The 12902-nt window shown below is 43.8% G+C and overlaps 1 long non-coding RNA gene across 1 annotated transcript; it reads right to left on the reverse strand.

The window, feature by feature from the left end:
* Positions 1–165: 165 nt before the first annotated feature.
* LOC144383697 (uncharacterized) lies at positions 166–5224 on the reverse strand. The gene is made up of 2 exons (XR_013451109.1): positions 4300–5224; positions 166–3295 (listed from the first exon to the last, which is right to left on the reverse strand). It is a non-coding gene; the product is annotated as an uncharacterized LOC144383697 (long non-coding RNA).
* Between the last annotated feature and the right edge of the window lie 7678 nt (positions 5225–12902).

Genomic DNA, 12902 nt, shown 5'->3' on the forward strand with positions numbered 1-12902 from the left:
GAATGGTTTGCTTCTCGTTCATAGCTCACCCCCCTCGACTAAGACAATCGACCAAACACATTTCTATATAACTTGAATAGCTGCTGCCCTGCTGTCTGACATTCAAACAGCTAGTTTTTAACTGTTCAAAATCCATAATATTCTCATTAATTTCCTGAAGCGCTCTTTTTTCTTTTTTTTTTTACCCATTTAATGAGGTTTGTTCCCCATTCAAGTATTCTAAGGCAGCGGCTTATTAACCAGTTGAGCGACTGCATTTTGCCTGCTGAATGGGGCGGAAGGATATTGGATGCAAACACGTCGCCGCAGGACCGATCAGGCTTTCTGCAAATGGGCCGTAATGTTCAGGAAACCTGCAGTCTGCTCACACTTCTAATTTAGTATTTTTATATAAGCGTTGCATTGGACAATACATTTGTTTTTAAGACTTTGGGCTCAGAAGACTACATTGCCTTCTGTCATTGGGTGAATTTAGAATTGGAATTAGGCCTAAACATATTCAATGTTGGGTCTTTTTGTTCTTATTTCACCAATGATAAATATGCAACAGAAGGACACACATCAATATGCGGTCTAGTTTTTACCAGATGTAAAGCAAAGGTTCCTTTGCTCCTTCTACAATAACTGCCCTGCTCATTCTGATCGGATTGTGTAGTTTCAAGAGTATATTAAGAGCCGGTGCGACGGAGACGTTCCAACCCACCACGGCCTTTGCATCGGAAAAAAGCATGATTCATCCCTGGACAATAACAGTCATACTAGAAGGCTGCTACATGTTTGGAGGAAGAACAGATTGAGTCAAAAGATCTCCTATCACCATGGACTTCTACAGTCAGAGGTGTGTGACTCGGCCTCAATGATTCACATCTACTGTAGGTATATGGGGAGGTACTTCGGGCACAAAAGTGCATGGTTACGACTAGACGGCCAGCTGAGAAAACAGGAACACACAATCACATCCACACCCACAGGGGTCCAGCGGTACCATCCACCTTGCTGCATGTGGTCCGAAAAGATGGATGGGCAAAATAATTAACATACAAATAGAACAGGTTTTTTTTGCCAACGTAACATTTTACCTACTCGGAAAGAGACGGACTTCGGTCCCGTCTCGCCTTAACCAGGCTGAGACATGCAGCTTATCTGGAGATCTTTATTTTCTCGAGAACAAGACACCGGCTCTCCTCCACACAAAAGGTGGAGTCTTCAAAAAAAGCCTCCACTATGGGAGCTGTCTAAAGGCACAGCGTATCGCGTGATTCATTTACTAAGTTATGTTTATATGCACGACAAAAACATGAAAATAGGTTTTAACCATAAGCTTAATATAATTCAGAACAACAAACATCACCTCTGGTTGTTGAGACACACACACATCAAAGTAAGCTTTCCATAATATGGTCTAGATTCTGTCACCTTGCACTTTATAGTGTGATATTAATTATGAACACAATTCCAACAAAATCCCATTTAGAAATATGCAACGTTTGAATACATTGATTTAAAGCGCCGTCTGCACAGAAACAGAACATGAATAGTAGTGTGCATATTAAAACATTTAATGAGGATGCATTACTTGAGGAAAAATAGCCAAGAATCAAAACGTTACCGAGATGAAGCCGTGTGGCCCGTCGTTGATAGAGGCTTGACTTTAAAAATAGAGATGGGAACTATACAATCAAGGGTCAGTATCGAGTTCACTTATCCAATATTGACGGGAGCTCACGATCCACATATGGATCAATACAAATATATAATAATAATGGTGGATATGGTTACAGAGTGTTAGCCACACTATTGTCTTTTACACAGAACCACAAACACATTACCATTGTTGGTCTTCTTAAACGTGACGTTCAGTAAAGATTCAGATGTACTCAAACGCTCACTAATGTGTACATTAAGTGCCACAGTCTAACATTTGTTCTGTAGGTCAGTGACTCTTTTGGCTTTTTAACCCTCGGTGCTCTCAATGAATCATTCCACACTAGAGCTACACTCAGTAGTTATTAACTATCTTGTTTACCCAATATGTGCTGCTATTCCATCTGAGTTCTAACGCTGCACGGTAGCCATGGCAACCTCACCACTTCATCATTCAACGCCCCAACGCCAACACACCTCTTGCCTTGACTTTTATCATCGAAAAGAAATGTGTGTACGAAGACATCGGTCCCACCAAATATCATGCTTTAACAAAGCGGGTTCGGGAAGCAGCCACGCGCCTTCTTTAGACCTCATTTCATTCGGGTTTTGATGGCGTAAATATATACTTGGAGTTGCACATATGCTTATGTAACAAAATGTTCTAGTAGATGATAAATGCTGTTCAACCCAGTAGTGTTTTTAAACATTTGAATTTTGCCATTCTACATCTGTTTGTAAATAAAATGGGTTTCACTTACAAGGACTTAGAATGCAAACCTGCAACGCAAAGGTTGTGCAAAGCAAACTCGAAGATTTGAATCATATCAGTATCAGCAAATATCCTTAATCAGTGCGGAAAGGTTCACCGCCACAACGTTAAAATAGAAAGTATACTGTGCGCTTCATCGCCTTCACAGTGAGAGAACAAACGTTAGAAAAAGGGACACTGCGGTGATCACATTACTAATTACTGGGAAAATTGTGCCTCCTTTGTGTGTCAGTTTCCAACAACATGGGGGTTAAGCAACTTGGCACACTGTCAAGCATTTAAGATATGTATAACCTTTGGGCTTTTCAAAGTACATAAGCGTTAGTTTATTTTTGTAGCAGAGTATAATACAACTTAATTTTCCACTACACGCTTCATTAAGACCTCGATGTTTCTACCAGGAGAGCTTTTAATGCAACCAGCAGCGTTTGCCACCACGGCCTCCGTGTTATCTGCAGTTCAACAGTAGTTAAAACCTCAAAAAACGCCAAAAAATAATTAGGACTCGGATGCACAGTGGCACTCAGGGCCAATTGAACTGACGTACCACATCCAGCAGCCTCCAGATAGTGCATGAGCTGAATAACAAATATCCACAAGACAAGCTTGCTTTGCCATTGGATGTTTCCCTTGTGCTAAGAACACACACACACACACACAGTTCAACCAGAGAAATGAAATATGTGGCAAGTAAATACAAATTCTGGCTCAGTGAAAGTCTCACCTGGCACGATGACCTGAGAGCTGCTTGTTTAGCGGTACATGCCTGGTTGGTCGGGGGGGGGGGGGGACGAAGTCAACAAAGCGTCCGCAGTGTGTTTCTACGGAGTCCGATGAAGCGAGAAACAATCACAGCTTCCCAACAAGTGGCGCTTGTATCTGAAAACCAGCCGTTGTGATGCAAATGATCGGGATTACGCGTTAAACGCTTTGCTAATTGCTGCCGATCGTGATATTTACACCCGCACTGAATATTTACAACATTAAAGAAGGTTTAAAAAAAAAAAATCAAAAGTAGCTGAAACTAACGTTAAAACGCGGAGGGAAATTCACGCTAACGTCAAGTTAACGTTAACCAGCCTCTTTCACGGTGTAACGTTAAGTCAACGTTACGTTTGTTTCCAAGTCTAACATCTATCAGCTAACCAACTGCAACATTAGCCAGCTAGCTAGGTTAGCTACCGGGCCCGTTTCTCTCCCCTCCCCCCCCCCCCCCCTGCCCCGTTTCATTTCGGGTATGTAGACGAGGCCTTTTGTTAAATAATATCACCACCTGCACCGTCTAACCCAGATAAATACCTCCACAGCGCTCACCGAGCAGCCGTCGCCCTCCCCGGGAACACGAACCCCCGGAAAACGAGCCGACCGCGGAAGAAGCTGCGGACCCGCTAACTAGCCGCGTTAAATGCTAACGATGCACCTGTTTTATTCTAAGCCGCGAGGTGCTGCATCCGCCGCACCGACACCGGTTAGCTTAACGCTGCCGCTGACGTTAGCTCGGGTTTGCGAGCGCCGCTACACCGACACCGGCTCACGTGTTGGCAGCGAACATCCGCTTAACGTGACGAATGTGAACCATTAAATAAACCGGGTCGAAGGGGCGAACAGACGGGCTGCAGCCAGCTAGCCACCGAGCGCGGCTAACGCTACGAGCTAACGCCGAGAGAGCGAGCCGATGGGCGAATGGGAGCAAAACAGCAAGGCGTCAAATAGCCGGTTACCTGTCCGGTATCAGCGGACCGGTGCCGGCGCGGAGCCCGTTAACGGGCGGACTCGGTGAAGTGGACGAGGGCGGCATTTTTTCCCCCTCCTCTTTTTTCTTAACGAGCGCAAACGCTAAAACCGCGACACAACAGTTAAGAGGCGAAAAAATGCAAACTGACCTTGTTAGCGAGCTAACGTTAGCTCCCTCGCGCCTCGGCGTCCCCCTCTTCTGCGCCGTGGAGACTTCCAAAATGCCATTAAGGGTGCACCTACTCTCTCTCTCCCCCCCCCCCTCCTCCTCCACCGACCCTCACAGGCACATATCTCGCCCCTTTTTCTTTCTCGGAAAGTAGAGCATCTGGGGCGCAGACCAAAGAGGAAACACTCCTCCTCCTCCTCCTCCTCTTCCTCTTCCTCTGGTTGAGTTTATTCTGCAGCTCCCCCGCTGCGCGTTGTAGTCCTGCCGGTGGAAACCCCTCCCCGGCCGCCTGTGTCCTCCTCGCAGACGGGTCCACAGGTTGAGGCCACGCTCGTGCGTACCAGCATGACTCCGCCTCCACCCTCCTCTCCCTTTGTTGTTGTTGTTGTCAGGAGAAACTGGTTGGAGGACACCGTGAGACACCTTGCACCTGGAACCCTTTGCTCATAATTCACTGCAGGCTTTAATATTACAACCTTCACTTCCCGCTGAGGTGTGACGACATGAAGGCACGCGGCTTCATCTTATTTATGACAACATTCAACACTACTTAAACAATGGGATAGTTTGATATCCTTGCATCCATCTTGAGACGGGACCTTCGTGGCTTCATTTCCCGGTCGTGCACATATGTCACTTTAGTCAACGTTAGTTATTTGTAATGTAAAGTAATAGATCCATTTGTAATTTGCGGCATATAACCTTGGACAAAAGTTTCACTCGTTCAGAGATAATCGCTGCTTGTCACATTTGACAGTATAAAAGCCGACTGATGTCTCTTAAGCGCCGGCATTGCTCGGAGGACGTTTTAATGAGATCAATTGAACCTGATTTAAAAGTCAGTTTTATGGAGCCCTTCATCGCAAGAATATCTGAAAGGACTTTGATCTTCCAAAAAAAAAAAAAAAACTAGATGAAATGAACCAGGACCGAATACAACAAAGAGAATTAACCAAAGCAACACATTACCTTTTTAACTTTGAAAGCCGTACATGGCCTGACGTTATCGTGAAATCCCACCTCATGGCCTTTCTTCCGATAGAAGCGCAGACATCGATAAGCATCTATCTCTTGTGCGGAAGTGTGTCTGTGGGGCGATGAACGAACACGACGAACACAAAGCGACTTCCGCCTACAATTAGTATCCTGTAGTATCACAGGGGAGAGGAGATCTCCCCTGATTCTGCGCCTGTGCCTCATGGGGTCTGTTACGATAAATATCATTACTTACTATCACTACCTGCACCAGGAGATAATGGGACTGGTTGTTTGTGCATCTCTGTGTCCGTCCACGGCTACAACCTGGCCTTCTGTGCTGAACTGCGTAGTATTTCTTTGGGGGGGGGGGTGGCGGCAAGTTATGGCCAAATGTTCAAGGACCTTCTCATGGGTGTCGTGAGATCCGTTCCTATCAGGCCCCCGCCGTACCTTCGCGTCGGTGTTTCACGCCCAAAACGAAGCCTGGGTAAACGCTTCAAGTCAAGGCGGTGGAGCAGAGACGTGTGCAGACGTCTGCATCTGATGAGAGCGCGTTTGTTGTGTCTGCTGGGTCTGTTGCAGCTGTGATTGATCACTTTTACCGCCGCTCATGTTTGCTGGTGCCAACGGCGGAGGCGGTGAGCGTTCACTATCTGAAGGTTATATTTGTTCAGAGGACGGTGCTGAAATGATCAGCGACGTAGTTTGTGCGGCCAAAACAAAGTCGAGATTTCTCCAAGTGCAGGTTTCTTTTTCATTGAAAAAGGTTCTATGTTGACTTTGGTATCAATACTGTCGGAGTTTCGGAGGAAACTTCAGAGGAAACAAACAATAGCAGGATAAGGAATATTAAGTGATTTTAAGTGATTTTATTGACGTGTTGTGTCGGATCTCTGAGCCCACAGCGCTTATCGTACCAACCATGTTGCACACAGTTTGCATAATGTGCATTTGCTTCACTGCATTCAGGCTGCTGAGTGCAAACTGTGATATTATAACAGTTCACAAGATTCTAGCGTTCAAGGGTTCAAGGGTTCAAACCTCGAAACCCACGAGGATGAAGTGTTGTTGCTATGTTTAGCCTGTGCTTTAATTTATACAAGCTCCTCTGCTGAAATGAAATAAAATGTATTATGCCACTGTCTGCTACGCAGGGCTGGAGGATGTACTCCGCTTAAAGCAAGAGAACCAGAACCGGGACCGAGAGAGGAGGACTGTCCGAGCCCCCCATGTAAGATCCATGGTTTTTCTGAAAGGGACTCTGATGCTTAAGGAAACATTATCGCGTTGGTAAAATCAACATCAGTTCCTGGTGGTAGCTTGAAGTAAAAGCAGCAATGCAATATATATACTCGCTATATTTATTGGAATATTATTACGGGAACATTTAACCGGAAGGTATTAAATCAAACGTATTTATATTGTGTAAATCTTGTGTGTTTTTGTAAATTAAGTGGAGTAAAAGGTACAACGTTTCCCACTCAAACGTAGTGTAGATTTATGAGACCCATAATAAAGCTTTTAGCGTACGATAAACGGTGAACACATCATGTTTGTGCTGCAGTGGATGTTGGTTTGTGAATCAGTGCAGCAGACGTTCACTTCACCCTCCTGCTCTCCGGCAATCTGCACCGCAAGAGACGCCTTCAGATTACTTTTCTTCACCTTGAGGACTTTTTCATCCCCCCCTCCTTTTAAAGCCGAACAGAGACGCACAAAGAAGGTGACATTTCTTTGTTAAGATCTCTTTGACGTCTCCGAATGACTTATATTAGCCCCCATTATTGTGGTTTTAAATAGGGCATGAGCTCTATTGGGATTGATACTTGAAAGAGGAAGGGAAAGTTTAAAGAAAGACGAACGACTCGCAGACTGACAGACAGAGTCGAAGAAGAGGAACGCAGCACAGTAAGAAAAAAGAAATGTAAAGAGGAAACAACAATCACAGATGTCATTATGCTGCCAAATGTGTCTGTGTAAATGGGCTCTCCTATCGCTCACTTCGCCAACAAATGACTTGATGCCTTTTTTCTCCACAGAAACTATTACAGGCCATATATATTTATGTGATCCCATCACACAAATTATCATAAACCATAAACCGTGTGAATATCTCGGAGCAAGAAGTGACTCGATGGTCGTGGCAACCAAGAAAGACCCTTTGTATAATAATAAGCATGATTAGGACTAAGACACAGGGCCTGTCCGTAATATTTCACAGACCTGTCAATCATCCCAAACCCCCCCCCTGACTCTTTGTTCACCCCTACGAGGCGACGGCACGAACGAAGAGTCGGATCCGCATGAGAGAATAGACTCAACCATCACTGAATGTTCTTTTCAAAGTGAGCATGTGATTAAATTAGTTTCCAAATACATATTAAAGGATGAATTATCCGATAGATGCTCCATTTCTCAATCACAGGATGCGTTCAAACATTACACAACACGCTGGCAGGGAACAAGAGCCCCTTTTTGTAATTGAGTTATATCTCTTAATCCTCTCTAAATCTAATGAATACAACATCAGCGCGGACTTAATATGTAAATTGCATCAATGTCGGCGGAGAAGAATGCATCCATTTCCCAGTAAGGGAACTTACTGTTTACACTTGAGACACATTGGGCTCTCGTTTAGCCAAAACACACACATGTGAAAAAACCCAAACACCTGCAGGTTCACCAGACCCTGATACCCCACCAGCGCTTTCATGTGATTGCACTTATCAATCTGACTCTTGATGTGTGTGAGCACAGAGCGAGAAAGAGAGCGGATTACAAATCAGCTGACTCCCCGCATTTTCTTCCAAGTGACTTATTAGAAGGGTTCTCCTGAGCGGACTGTTGGACTGCTGAGGGGGAGGAGGGGGGGTGGAGCTGAGTAAGACCCTCGACGGACCCAATCTCCCCCTTTCTCACAGCCGTAGATTACTTTAGACAAGCCTTCTCGGTTTCACTCAATAACAAGAGGAAAGCTCCTTTCTGCTTTTGCTCCAGGATCTTTTCTTTTTCCCCCACAACTCTTGTCGCCGTTGTATTTCAAAGATATTTTCCCCTGTGATGGGTTTTGTTTGGTTCTCACCACCCTTCAGTAATTTACGGGGGCCATTTTCGTCGTTGAAAGGCCTTAAAGAGGGTTCCAGAAGCTCGTCACTCATACGTTCTGATTTGGTTCTGCAGTGGTAGTTCGCTGGCTTGTTATGTCGCGCTGATAATGGAACAGGAAGGAGGAGGATTTCCTTTCAGCACAGCTCTCGGTCCAGAGGGCTGTTCTTGTTTGTCCCTGCCTGCTCCCAGATATCCGTTCTCACCACTCAGCACAAATAAGGGTTTAAAGAGCTACCATCGTCACTGGTGCATGCTTACGCTGAAATAGATTGTTAACGAGCCTCGGCTCTGGGGAAACGTCCTCTTCAGTGTTGAAACCTAATGCTTGCAAAACACGTCTCATTGAAAAAATCCAATTGGAACACGTAGTTTCATCTTGTCATATTTACATGTATCAGGGTAAATGAATCCCATTCAAGTCTTTCCTGGGGTGAATTAGCTGATAATTTGCCAATTACACTGCATATTATTCCACCATTGGAGACCCCTAAAGCAATTACAGGAGGATTGGACGTTAGCAGTCCTGTACGTTGGACCAGGGGCAGATCGGGCCGTTCCATTACGGAGGAAACACGGCGCTCTTCTGGACACCTCAAGCTAAATGCTAGCTGGAGGAAAAGCCCCTAATAGCCTCTGTGTCCAGGGTAATAGTTTTCTTATCAGAGACAAAGAGGCCTAATGACTATGAAACGCATCGAGGGGACACTAGCAAATATTCAAATCAGCAAATTGGCATGGCCAAAGGGTGACCCCAATGAAGAGCAGATATCTAATCAAACCTACATTACTGAATACTCATTAGCCCCTAAATGTGTGCGCAAAGTCTTTAGCAGTTGCCTGAAATACCCTTAACACAGTCTATCGTGCTGCAATGTCCTTAAAAAGCCTTTGCATATTAAAAACTATGATATCATATTCACAAAGTTCTCATTAATTTCTTATCCCGACAAGTTCTGCAGACAAAGGCAAAGGATTTCCTTTAGAAACACAAGGTTTAGTTCAGTTATGACTGCACTTCAAAGTGCGAGAACACATGGATTCTATCAGCTACTGCTTTACTAAATGAACAAGCTGTAGTGAAGACTTGGAACTAGAGATTGAGACCATAAACTCATGTTTACAATGTTTACTGAGGGAATAAATGAATAGAGAAGTAGAGTCATTTTCTTATAGACTTCAATGGGATCCGAGGAGTCGCCCCCTGGTGGCCAGCAGAGATAATGTCGGTTAAAGGCAGTGCAGCATAGGCCTCTTTTTGAGAGCAGAATCATTTCCTAACTTTCCTAACACGTCACCGGCAGTATTAGAAGGACGTTTCCGTCTGTGGGTCCAACACTTCCAGACTGAAGTATCTCAACAGCTTTCAGATGGACTGCCTTGTATTACAGACAGTGATGGTCCTCTTAGGAAGAAATCAAATAACTTTTCCTAGCGCCAACATGAAGTTGGCACTTTTTTCTGTTGTTGCTTATAGGGAATTGTTCTAACAGCCATTTTATGGATTGTCATGAAACATAGTTCCGACATTTGTGACCCCCCCCCCTGAATCTCTCAGACTCAAATCCCTGCACAGAGTGACAAGCCCGTTCATTGTAACCCAACCCCCCCCCCGTCCTCTCATGTTACCTCTCTGGTCTAGATAATCATCACCTTCCTGTGTCTTCTGTCCTCTGAAGATCTGAGGGATTTATTAACTAGAAGGCAGCGCGTAAGGTCCCAGGAATGCGCTCCAGTTTCGTCTATTGAACCTGACGGTGACTGACACTCGCGCCTAACGTGGCAGGCAGCTCCGTCTCGGTGAATCTGCGTGGGCTGCCGAGTGCGTGGAGATGTAGTCCTGATTAATATCCTTCTAAGGCCCCCCGGGCTCTGGGCGATTGGAAATGGGGAGAGACCCGACGCCAGGGTCCCAGGTGTGCACTTAACGCCACCTATCAATTCCGGCCCGGGGTAGGGGAGACAACAAGTCAGATCAAATCACGATCCTGTGCTTGAGGATGCATTTCAGCCTGCCTCGTTGCTGCGCTAGTCACATGATCACAGCCACGGCCCGAGGATGAGTCAACGGCTGCAGGAATCACAGCCACACATCCAGAACAGGTGATGAGTGGGAAAGTGTGAAATGAATCTCCACTCTGGGGCGAATCACTCGTGATGCCGTGTTAGAGTCGTACCCGTGACAAGAGAAGGACCGGGAGGAGAATGAAAAAGAAAAAAAGAGAAGAAACGTCACCTCGAGGAGAAGGAATGGCAGCATCTGAAGCTGCCTATTATACGGCTCCCCCACATCCACCCACTGCCTGGTCCAAGGCTGTCTGTGCCGCTTAGCTCTGGCACAGGGACTCTCTGTGATACGGCAGATCTCTCTCGGTGCAGGGAGGGCCGCACCGATGCCAAAGCCCTGTTATCCAAATCCGTCGGCACCGTCTCATTTAACAGATAAGAGGCTAATCTACAGGGTGGGCAGGAGATAGACCTCCGAATACAAGGCCTCTCTTGTCGTTCGCCATTTTCCGCATTCCTTGAATGTGCATGGGCATGTGCAGCTCAGCAAAAACCTCCAGGATCGTTTTCCATCATCCCCTCATGCTAAGGGATGTAAATTACAATTTATTTGTGACAATTATCTGCCTGAATTGTTGACAAAACATGCTTCTGAGTATTTACAACATGGATGGATACACCAAAGACGCATGTGGGCTCAAAATAATAAACCCTAACCCCATGTTGAATTACAACCCAGTTGGGATCATCAGTCTTTCCTCCATTAGCAACATTGGGTGTTTTGAGTTTCAGCACCACAATACTTTTTCTAACATCTAACTATGAGGTTGCACGAAAAGTGCTGAAATGGCTTATTATGCGCATACTAAACTACGCTCAAAAACTAGCTGATTAGCTTCAGAATTTTGTTCAAAACGTCAATGGTAAGGGGCAGTAATGATTCTTATTCTTGGATGCTTGGTGGTTATTTTGCTCGTGTTTCGGCAAGGTTTGTCTCAGAGAAATTATACGGATATCATTCAATTCTGCGTCGTCTTGGCTAGTGATTCGGTGTCTCGTTAGCTTCTAGCTTCGATGAGAAAAATGTACATAAGTACGGCAGTGTGCAAATTATCTGAACTAATTTGTATAACATATTTTATAACTTGTTGGGGTATTGTTTGTACTTTGTAAGTATTTAATTTTTCAAAGACAGAAAAAGAACACTTAATGCTATTGAGACAATTCAGTTGCCACAGAAACATTTTAAAAAACATTTTAAAAAGTCGTCGATGTCATGGAAAAAAGTAAAGAAGAAAAAAAAAAGAGTAAAGAAATACTACGTCAAAAAGTATTTGCGACAAATGTGGGATTTAAAAAAGATATTAGACTCAAAAATGTTTTGAAAAATGTCCCAAAATATATGGAAAAAAATAGTCAAAATGTTTTGAAAAATGTCCCAAAATACATTGAAGAAAATTCTGAAAATTCTGAAAATATTAGGTTACAAAAAATTCTTTAAAAAAGAGTTGTAAGTATGTCAAAACATATTTTTAAAAAGTCAAAAAATATTAGTTTTGTTTTTTTAATTATAATTTTAAATATTTTGTGTCATGGAAGAATAGTCCATAAAATGTCAAAATATCATTAAAAATAGTGTCAAAATATGTTAAGCACGTGATAATATGCTACGTCAAAAAATGGCATAGAAAAAAATTCAAAATACGTCGAAAATTGTCATGGAAGAAAAAGTAAAAAAAATAATAGTTTATTTTTTATTTTTTATAATTCGAAATATCTTGAATGTTGAAAAATGTCTTGGAAATAATAATTGGTCGAAATTTATTTTTTTTAAGTCTAAATATTTTGCCTCCAAAAATGTTGTTGTGGACGCGCTTGTTAGCTTTTGGATGAATGCGAGTCACTAACCGTGTGTTCAGGAACATAGCACACGGGATAGTGAAGGGTTAAAAAAGTGATGAATAACCAACGTTTTTTTAAAGCAAAACCCAGGGAACAGAAACTGTCCCTCTAACCAGCTCAGCATGTTAAACAGTCTGCCTTTATTCCTTATGTGGGGCCTTTTCCGCAGCAAAAACGTCCCCCTGATGGAGGTCTGACATGTGACAGAAACATTCCTACCTTTGCTCTCAATAAATGCAGCAAACAGCTCAGGTCCAGATCAGGTGCTGGACTTTGCTGGAAGTTTTTTTTTCTTACATTTTTCTTTGCATATTGCTTTTTTTCCAAGAAAAAGAGTTTACTTCCCCACTACTGTGGTATTGTGTACAAGGGCAGGATTGTGCTCCAGCAGATATCTTATTACTCGTTTCCCCACTTCACTGAACTGAAGTGGGGAAACGTGAACGGAGAGTTCAGTGAAATGGGGAAACGAGTAATTGTCAACAATAGACAAATTCTTATTTCCTTTTTTCGATTCTATGTTCTTGTTGAAATGAAAGCTGGGAAATGAACGCTGGGACTTTCCCGCCGCGTTTATCCGATCCGGTTCCG

The sequence above is a fragment of the Gasterosteus aculeatus genome, chromosome 2 (assembly GCF_964276395.1).
Source record: "Gasterosteus aculeatus chromosome 2, fGasAcu3.hap1.1, whole genome shotgun sequence".
Classification (NCBI taxonomy): domain Eukaryota; kingdom Metazoa; phylum Chordata; class Actinopteri; order Perciformes; family Gasterosteidae; genus Gasterosteus; species Gasterosteus aculeatus.